The sequence below is a fragment of the Stomoxys calcitrans genome, chromosome 5 (assembly GCF_963082655.1).
Source record: "Stomoxys calcitrans chromosome 5, idStoCalc2.1, whole genome shotgun sequence".
NCBI lineage: Eukaryota > Metazoa > Arthropoda > Insecta > Diptera > Muscidae > Stomoxys > Stomoxys calcitrans.
Window position 1 is genome coordinate 124,216,645 of NC_081556.1, and position 10,511 is coordinate 124,227,155.

Consider the following 10,511-nt stretch of genomic DNA (forward strand, 5'->3'; position numbering starts at 1 on the left):
TTATACTAGGACTGATGTATTCAATTTTGCCGTTTTTAAATTCAAGCTTGAGGTCTATTGGTTTTTTATTTAAATTATTTATTTATATTTAGTATATAAAAATCGTGTTTTGTTTCTCATTTGAATATATTATATCTTGAAAAAGCAGTCCATTGAAATATTGATAAATAAATTAAATAGACAAGCAAAGCGTGCTAAGTTTGTCCGGGCAAAATGTTATATATACCCTCCACCATGAATCGCTTTTGTCAAGTTCTTTGAACGGGATCTTTTTTAAGCAAACAAAGGATAATGGATAAGAATTTCTATGATCTCAGGCTATAGACCGAAACGGGCAATACATGATTTGAATTGCGACCTCTAGAGTCCCAAGAAGTCAAGATCATAAATAGGTTTATGTGACAGCTATAACAAAACATTAATCGATATGGCCCATTTACAATCTCAACAGATCTGCACTAACAAGACAACCGATCTACACTAAAGGCCAGACGGACAGACGAACAGACATGGCGAAATCGAATCAGAATGTCAAGACAATTGAGAATATATATAATTTGTGAGGTCGCAGATCAATATTTCGAAGTGTTACAAACGGAATGACGAAATTATGGGTATAAAACAGAAAAACCACGATCTTGAATTGAAAAACACCAAAAATATGTAACTATCAAAATTTCAGGGAAATATTTTTTAGAGATACTTTTATTGAAATATTTTTTTTAAAGAAAATGTTACTGATATGTTTTCTTTATAGATCTTCAAATGATTTTTTCACAAAAATGTCATTAAAATTAAAAAAAAACCTATAAGGAAAGGCTTAAGTCGGGCGGTGCTGACTGTATAATACCCTACATCTCAGCTAAATCTGAATTAATTTCGATGAACCTTGTCGGATGCAAACGGGTTATTAAACAATCCGTAACACGCTTGACAAATGACAACATTATTGGAAATTACCCAAAATCTGACAAATATATATACATACTAAAATTCCCAAAATAATACCGGAAGTAGGAAAAATGGACGTCTAATACCGCAATTCGTACTTTTTGGTACCTTATTTATTAAATGAGCTGGAGCCTTGAATTTTATAATTTAGGTACACTATAACAAACTAAATTGTGATGCCAAGAGTTTTTGGACATTAAGAAACAAAAAAGTACCAAAAATGGTACGAAATATGTGAACTTTGCATAGGGCGAACGGGTAGAGCTAGAACTTCAACTTGCGAAATAAAGGGGATAGATAGAAAAAATCTGAAAAATAGTACTGAAAAGCTGAGAAACGTACGTTTAGTACCGTATTTGGTACCATTTGATACTATCTTTACGGATTGAATTAGAGCTCTGAAATTTAATACGTAGATTCTCCTAAGAAATATATGTTGGCTGACTAAGTAATTTTTAACAAATCATACATTCTGGTACTAAAAAGTACGAAATCGCTTATTTACTTTAACAGTGAACGAAGGAGGGTAAAATTAAAAAACAATTACTAAGTATGATCGATGTCTTAAAAAATATACGATAAGTTGTACCAAATATGAAATGTTGAAATCCTACAAGAAATGGAATTAAAAGTACTTAATACTGTAAAAGTACTTAGTACTGTAATTGGTACTATTTAGTACTTTCTTTAAAGATTGAGCTACAGATCTGAAATTTGGTATACAGGCAAATATTAACAGTATGTACCGGACGACTAGAAGATTTTGTTGATATTTGCACATTTTGGCACTAAATCGTACAATATGACACCTTCTTTGCGGATTGAGCTACAGCTCTGAAATTTGGAATGCAGTTACATCTAGGCACTATGTAACAAGCGACTAGAATATTTTTTAGATATTCGTTCATTTTGGTACTAAAACGTAGAAAGTGGTATTTTATTCACAGACTGAGCAATATTTGTGACATTAGAGATACAGGTACATTTTGGCAGTATGTAACGGATGACTAGAAGATTGTTTTGAAATTTTTACATTTTGGCACTAAAACGTACAAAATTGTACTTTATTTACGGATTGAGCTAAAGATCTCAAAATTGCGATACAGTTACATCTTGACAGTATTTATCGGCCGATTTTTAATTCGTACATTTGGGCTATTAAAAATGCGATATAGTTGCATTTTGATATTGGGTATATTGTGTGTATCATTGGGGGCAGCGAAGCGACCGGGCGTAAGCTAGTATATTCATAATTTAGAGAAATTATATTTACAAATATGTATTTAGAATTTTAAAAATTTTTGAAAAAAAAAAAAACTTTCATTTCCTAAACCCCTACAACAAAAAAATTATGTTCTTAATATTTTAGGACCAATTAGCGAAGAAGGCTCGAATGTAGTGAAGGTGCCATATTATACAATGTGTCATATTGTATCGAGCTACCTTCTTTAAAAAAAAATGGAGGTATCTTTACAAATTGCACAGTAACAAGAATTTTGGCAATTTTCGATTTTGTAAAAATGTGCACAGTCCAAACCGGTCTATAACCTGATATAGCTCCAATATAAACCGGTCTCTTAATCATCCTTTTTCGATAACTAGAAGCTTTAATTTTTGCTGGTTTGACAGACGTTTGGTATGTAGAATAAAATTATGCTCTTTAACTAAATTTATTTTTTAGCAGAATCTATGGTGGTGAGTTCCCAAGATTTGGCACGGCCGAACTTTTTTTGTTTTACTTGTTTGGCTATTATTTTTATGCCGGACTCACTAAATCGAACAGTGAACCTCTTGAAGAGTTATTGGGCCCAACGCACTGTCCAATATATAAAGCTGCATTATCATTAGATCGTATAAGGTGCATAAAACAATGCTCTAGACTCGACAATGGAAATACGCGACTAATCAATAACAAAACTACGGCTATCGATGATATTTGGTAAATGTTGCGGTCAAACTTGACAGCAGCTTATACTCCGCATGATGCAGTGACCGTTGATGAGTAGTTATTTCCATACAGAGATCGCACCCTCTTCACACAATACATTGAAGCCTGCCAGGTACGGTATAAAGATATGGTTTTTGTGAGACTCAAAATGATTCTATCCTGTCAAAGAAATTATTTACTCTGGGAAAATTGCCTGACCAGGCACGAGAGGAAAATTAAGGGTAGAATGTTATACTTCAACTTTCGGAGAGATATTTGAATACAATTTATGCCGACAAGTTTTTCACAACTTTGGAACAGTACGCTCGAATGAGACATGTGTGCCTCGGGAATTCCAAAAAAAAATCATACGCGTCCTGTCAACAGCAATGAAGGCGATACAGCACTATGTTCATATATGCCGAAGAAGAACAAAGCGGTAATTTTACCGTCTACATAACATTATACTTCCGGTGTGGACATGCAAACTGAAGAGAATAAGCCGTTTGCTATTTTGGATTACAACACCAACCAATCGGGCGTTGATACAATGGTCCAGATGCTTGGCACATATACATGCAAGCGCTCAACAAACTGTTGGCCATTGGCCATGTTTTATAATATGGTGGACATTACTGTATTAGCTACATTTATTTCATACAACGAGATGAAGTCAATAAAAAGAAGTGAATTGGCACTACCAAACATAGAGCAACGAGCGCTGAACAACCGCATATCCAAGAACACGGAACGCAATGGAAGCGTTTAATGTAAAGGTAAGAAAAAACAATTCTAATGTTCAAAAGCAGAATAACAACATAATTTTGTTCTTTTTATAATTAACAAGACCGTCAGAAGGAGCTGCACCGTCGTTTGCATCTAGAACGAACAGACCGTCATGCCGCCTAAGCCGACGGCAGCGGAAAACAAGGGCCTATTGCCATTCCTGTAACAATCCAGTTTGTGCAGAGCATTCAAAACTTATGCATCGATGCTACACCTGCAAAGATAATATGTTGGACAAGGGATAATCTACACAACAATATTTTTTTTAGGCTTTTTTCATATAAAACTCATAAAAAATTAATTATGTTATATAAAAATTTTTTTCCACAATAACATTCATTAACATGTATAATTAGTAAGCAATAAAAATCAAAACAAAAAAAAAAAATTAAAAAATGAGTTTTCATACAAAAAGTACAAGATGTGGACCTTGTACTTCGTTTAAGGGCAACGGATGACTCGGATAGATAAACACTTTGCAGAGATGGCAATGCCGATGAAAATTCTATATGAGTCGTAAAGTAAATACTCAAGTGAACCCGATGTACAGTCCAATCCCTTTGCTAATATTCCGTCTACATGCGCATATTGTTTTTTTTTTATTGACTTTGGGTTGAAGCCTCATTGACAACAGTAAAAATGCATTCACGCAACAATGTATATACTAAAAGATTTTGTTATTTTATTTATTTACTTATTTATTTGTTTATTATGCATTTATAAGCCACATGTGGCCGATTAACAATCACTATATTCACTAAGTATTAGAGACTGAACCCAATCAAAGAGTAAAGAGTCAGAGTCATTCTAAATCGCTAGCAGCGAAACCAAATAAGAGACGCGAAGTCTGTCAAATTTTAGGGATGACAGAGAAATAGCGAGACTGGCGGTAAAGATGTAATTTAATTATTACAGTTTTTACACTTATTAATAGCTTCGAAGTAAACGAAAATAAATTTAAACTGTGTTGCAAATTTAATACTCATTATTTGTAAATTTACCATTCAAACATCTGCAATTTCGTAAACATTTATGCTTTTTCATGTGGGTTAGGTTAGGTTTAAAGAGAGGCCACTATGGACAAACAACTAAGGCAGTAATCGGCTTGTTGTTCGCTCTTAATACTAACCTTGAAAAAGAAAATCTGAATTAGTAATTCGGTGCTACTTACAAAATCTTTAATTGTTTTCCATGCCACGTCCCTGAGTTGGTTCATGTCTGGTATTGTGTTCCCACCAAAGTATCTTTTTGCCGCAAAAGCCAGGCAATGACAAAGGAAACGCCCCAACGTCTCATCATCTTCCCCACATGCCCTACACATGCTATCACTTGCCGGCTCGAATTTACATAATTGAGCTCGTAGTCCTATGTGTCCCGTTATGATACCGAAAGCTATACTGACCTCCTCTTCTTTTCACGGATCGGGTATTAATTTCGTGCTCTACTCCTTAATATCTTTCATTTCACTGACCAGGTCGTTAAATATGTTCGATTCATGTGTGTTTTGGGGAGTGGGGTCCCCCTTAGCCCTGAAAATAAATCAGCATCTTGCTCTACTCTTAAATATCATTTATTTGGCCTCAAGATTGCATATTAACTTCGTTTTCTAATCTCAAATACCTTTCATTTAAGCCCCTTATTGCAAAAGTCAGCAAATATGTCCGGTTGGAATATGTCCGGTATGGGTCCTAAAAACTATAAATATCATGTTCCACTCTGTTTAAGACCCAAATTGTTATGGGGGTGGGACGTCCCCTACACTATGGGTCCCGAATGTTGACTCCATATTCGTGGCCTACTTCCAAATACCTTTCATTTCAATAGTCAGCAGACATGTTTGAGGCTATTTTGGGGGAGGGTGCGGCCACTCATTGACTTGGCTTTGGTTCGTGTTCTACTCTGAAATACCCTTTAATTGGGCCCCATATTGCAATTGTCAGCAAATACGTCCTATTTAGGTGGTATTATGGGGGTGGGGTGGCCCCATTGACACTTTTTCCTGAATATTGATATCAGATTCGTAAAAAAGTCCACCTTGGGGGTGTTTTGGAGAAGGGGAGGACCCCCAGAAACTTGCTCCCACATTTGGATTCGTATTCTACTCGCAAATACCTTTCATTTGAGTCCCATATTGCCATGGTCGGTAAATATGTGGTAAGGGAAATTAGGGTAAGGGGGAAGGTCCGCCCCCCCCCCCCCCCCTTCAGATATCAAAAAACGTAGTACCCTATTTTCAACACGGGATCATTAAGCACCATCTGTGAAAATCGGTTCAGTCGTTTTTGAGTCTATGCGGAACAGACACACAAACAAACACAAATTAATTTTTTTGTATAAGAAGAAGAAGATATCATTGTTTTTTGAGAATAAAGATATTAAATATGAATTCCTTAACCATTTCACTTTCGTTTTCTTATCTATACCTAAAAATAAAAATTAGAAATAGGAAACAACAAAAAAATCCATTGAAAGGTTATTCGAGTTCATACTTTGGTTTGTCATTAAAGAACAAACAGTTATCAGATCAACTTGCCATTAACGGAAAAACGTATACGAAAGTTGTAAATAAAAAAACTTGTTTTTCACATAAAAAAAACTTGTCTCTTCAAAAGAAACATAATTCAAAGAATAACTTAGATCTCAGATGCGGGCTGTTGCTTTAAATTTGTTTATTCTAATTTATGTTGTAATAATAAGAGAAATAAATAAAAAATACATGTTTAAGGCGCAATATTGAAAGTATTGTAATTCTTTACAAATAACATTTCTAGTTATGCTAAATTTACCGTTTATGTTTTTGGATTATAAAAATATTTATAGTTATTCAAAATGTTGAAATTAATTGTCAGAATTTCCATTCGGCTAAATTACGTTTCAATTCTTTTCTGCATAGTTCTGTTGCCGGTGGAAGAGGCAGGCATGAAGCCACATAAATATATATGAATAATCGACTTGACTTTTTGAACCTCTGGAAGCCTTAATCAATACACTGTTTGATTTTTTACAAATAATCCTCGTGCAAACTGAGCGAGGTAGGCTTGCAGGCAGTTATCAAACTTAGACAACTTTTTAAAATATTTTAAACGAATATTGCGAAACGAAGTGTTCTGTAGCCAGAATCAAGTCTGAAAGTTCTATCAAAGAATCAAAAATCAAACTTATGGCTTAAGATTTTGTGCTTAGGATATTGGGTAACATTTTTCTCAGCTGTTGCTAAGCAATAGTAACGGCGACTGGCAGACAATCCCTAATGGCGGTATAGAATGTTGTCACCTAGTCTGAATGGGGTCATCGTACCCGGTTGAAGAACAACTAGGCAGCAGAAGCCGATGGATCGCACAGCTGAAGTCTTTAAAACTGGAGTCGACGATCTGGCTGCAGCATGGGATGATTGGAACATCTGCATAACATGTCCAATACATAAACGAACTCTCATAGTTTTGACGAATTATAATGCTTAATTCGAATTATCATACTTAATGCTTTCCGAAACTGCAAAAGCACAAGGCCTTACAAGAAGTGCGATAGATCGGTAGGGACGTCACAATTACATAGAGCGGTGGGTGACAATCAAAAAATTTATGAATGAAACTCGACTTCCTTCATATGGCCGCCGCGGGCACGTTTGTATCTCTTAATATGTTGAATCCATATTTCTATGACTCTGCGGGAATAGTGCCGAAACGGGCACTATTTCCCGTTCACTTTTGGCTCTGATCTCTTCCAACGTCGCACTGTGTAATGGGGGAAAAAATGAGTGGAAATAAGTCTGCCATTTTAGAAAGGATAGAGAAATCATATTTCTATGACTCTGCGGGAATAGTGCCGAAACGGGCACTATTTCCCGTTCACTATTGGCTCTGATCTCTTCCAACGTCGCACAGTGTGATAGGGAAAAAATAAGTGGAAATAAGTCTGCCATTTTGGAAAGGATAGAGAAATCTTCATGATATCTTGAACACTATAAAAGATATTCCGCACATTAAGGCCTGTATTTTGTATGGCTTTTTAAACACTTTCCAGAAAAATTTTTAAAAATCGGACTATAAATGAGCTTTTTACAGCCCGAACAAAATTTTCTAGGGCCGAGGTGACCAACTTTGACCTCTAGAGCCCTAAAATTTTGCACATAAACTGGATAACACCTCAGCTATAACCATGTAAAGTATTCATGAAGATAAATCTATCCGTTCCAAAATGGCAGACTTATTTCCACTTATTTTTATTCCCATCCCACTGTGCATCGTCGTCTTGTTGGCAATTATATGACGTAGCCCCAAAGAAAATAGTTTAGAAGAGTCAAATCGCACGAACGAGGCGGGCAATCGACTGGGCCATTTCTTGAGATAGCACGCTAGAGAGTGCAGGCTAAAAGTTGGATTTCGGTTTTGCCACGTGGACTCCTGAAATAAAAAAGTGGTTCGAGCGAGGAGGTTAAGAGTCGTGTTTCGTTAGAAACTAGGTTTATGGGTTAGGCAATTGGAATTATACAGTCTTTACTCCACCCTTTGGTCATAAGATAAGGACAATTATTGTGGGAAGGAAAAGTTTAAACTTGATCCCTCAACACAATTATAAAGGGTGATTTTTTTGAGGTTAGGATTTTCATGCATTAGTATTTGACAGATCACGTGGGATTTCAGACATGGTGTCAAAGAGAAAGATGCTCAGTATGCTTTGACATTTCATCATGAATAGACTTACTAACGAGCAACGCTTGCAAATCATTGAATTTTATTACCAAAATCAGTGTTCGGTTCGAAATGTGTTCAAATTTTGACAAATTTTGTTCAGCGATGAGGCTCATTTCTGGTTGAATGGCTACGTAAATAAGCAAAATTGCCGCATTTGGAGTGAAGAGCAACCAGAAGCCGTTCAAGAACTGCCCATGCATCCCGAAAAATGCACTGTTTGGTGTGGTTTGTACGCTGGTGGAATCATTGGACCGTATTTTTTCAAAGATGCTGTTGGACGCAACGTTACGGTGAATGAACACATTTCGAACCGAACACTGATTTTGGTAATAAAATTCAATGATTTGCAAGCGTTGCTCGTTAGTAAGTCTATTCATGATGAAATGTCAAAGCATACTGAGCATCTTTCTCTTTGACACCATGTCTGAAATCCCACGTGATCTGTCAAATACTAATGCATGAAAATCCTAACCTCAAAAAAATCACCCTTTAGCAATGGTGATCTGTGGACTGTGAGGTTGGACACCAAAAACTATGTTTCCTTGCTGATCTCATCGGTTTACCTGTCCTCCGAGAAGACGGACCCGTCTAACAAGGCAGTGCGAAAGATGCAGCTGTCTTGGGTTGTGATTCCAATGCGCACCACTAACAATGGGGAAGTATGGACGTCAACCAAAGAGGGTAGTCGATTTATGAGTTTATTCTGAATTATGGCCTGCGTGTTTTTATTATTGGTAATGCTCCGACTTTCTAGATACATAATAGGTCAGAGGTGATAGACATAAATTTGATAAACCTCGATGATGGAGGACTCTTTTTTGGAAATAGATATATCTTCTTCAATCCAGTGTTCAGAAAGACGAACTGGAACCGCTATGCGAAGAGCGTTGAAACAAAGTTTCGGGTTATAAGCACCTCGCTTACTGATAGAAAGGAGTTTAAATTGGCAGTGAATTTGGAGACAGGAACCATATCGAGTAGTTATAAGGAGACCTGACCTCCGACATATTTGGGTGAGAGATCTCAACCTGTTTGGTGGAACGGGGACTTGAAGAGACTTAGAGGAGGCTCTTTAATAGGGCGTGCGGACTTGGACCTGTATAGGGAGTTTTTAAATGAGGCAGTCTCATGGGCATGTTTATGCGAGTCGATAGAGAGAGTGAATGGGTTCTCCAAGTTCCGCAGATTGCTCTCCAAGGATCCGAACAATTCTAGGAAGCATTCTAAGAAATGATGGAACGTGAAGCTCTGAGACACTAAAGCTATTGGCTGCTGCGCAATTCCCTAGGTGCTCGGAAGTTGCCGATGGGGCAAATAGCCTGGATGGTGGCGATGTCCCTCTGACACAACACGGACATCGATTTGTTGGCGTATGTACTGACTGGGTGGCGGGAGGTAAGGGTGGTTTTTATGCCGAAAACGGAATAACCCAACCATTCTTTACCCAAAGACTAAAAGGGTCCCATTTTGGAAAAACTAATTGACATATGTATTAGGGACTGTCTCAACCCTTCACTGCGGCTATGTGTACAGTAAAGATCGATCGGTTGATAATGCCCTTAATAGTGTGGTTGGCTACATCGAAAGGAATTCGGGTGTAAAAGACTTCACTTTGGCGGCCTTCTTGAACATAGAAGGGCTTTTAATAATGTGAAGTTAGATACACGGCACTCTGGCAAAAAGACAAATATTTTGTTTTACAAAATTGAATAGTGACATATATATTAGACTTGTTTTAACATAGTATCTTTGATTAAAAAACTTCTACTTTTCATGATGCTCCTATTTAAAAGGCTTTTCCTAGGCTTTAACTAATGTACAACACTGCCTCTTTTCCCAAAGGAAATGTTTGCTTAAAATGTTGAAAAATTGGGTATCTTTAAATTAAGTTTGTAATCTTTGGCTCAAATCTTTAAAATTAAGACACACATTTTTTCAGTCTATATACTCGTGTTCGCATGTACATTTATTCACTATTTCACTTTCTTCTTCCTACTCATTAACATAAACACCAATGAGGAAATAAAGGTTTCCAAACGATTGGTGATTTAAGTGATGCATATTGAATTAATAAATTACTTACATTGTTTGAAAAGGTTATTAAAGTTCACATTTAAGTTGTATATGAAAACAAAAAGTAAACTATCATCAAA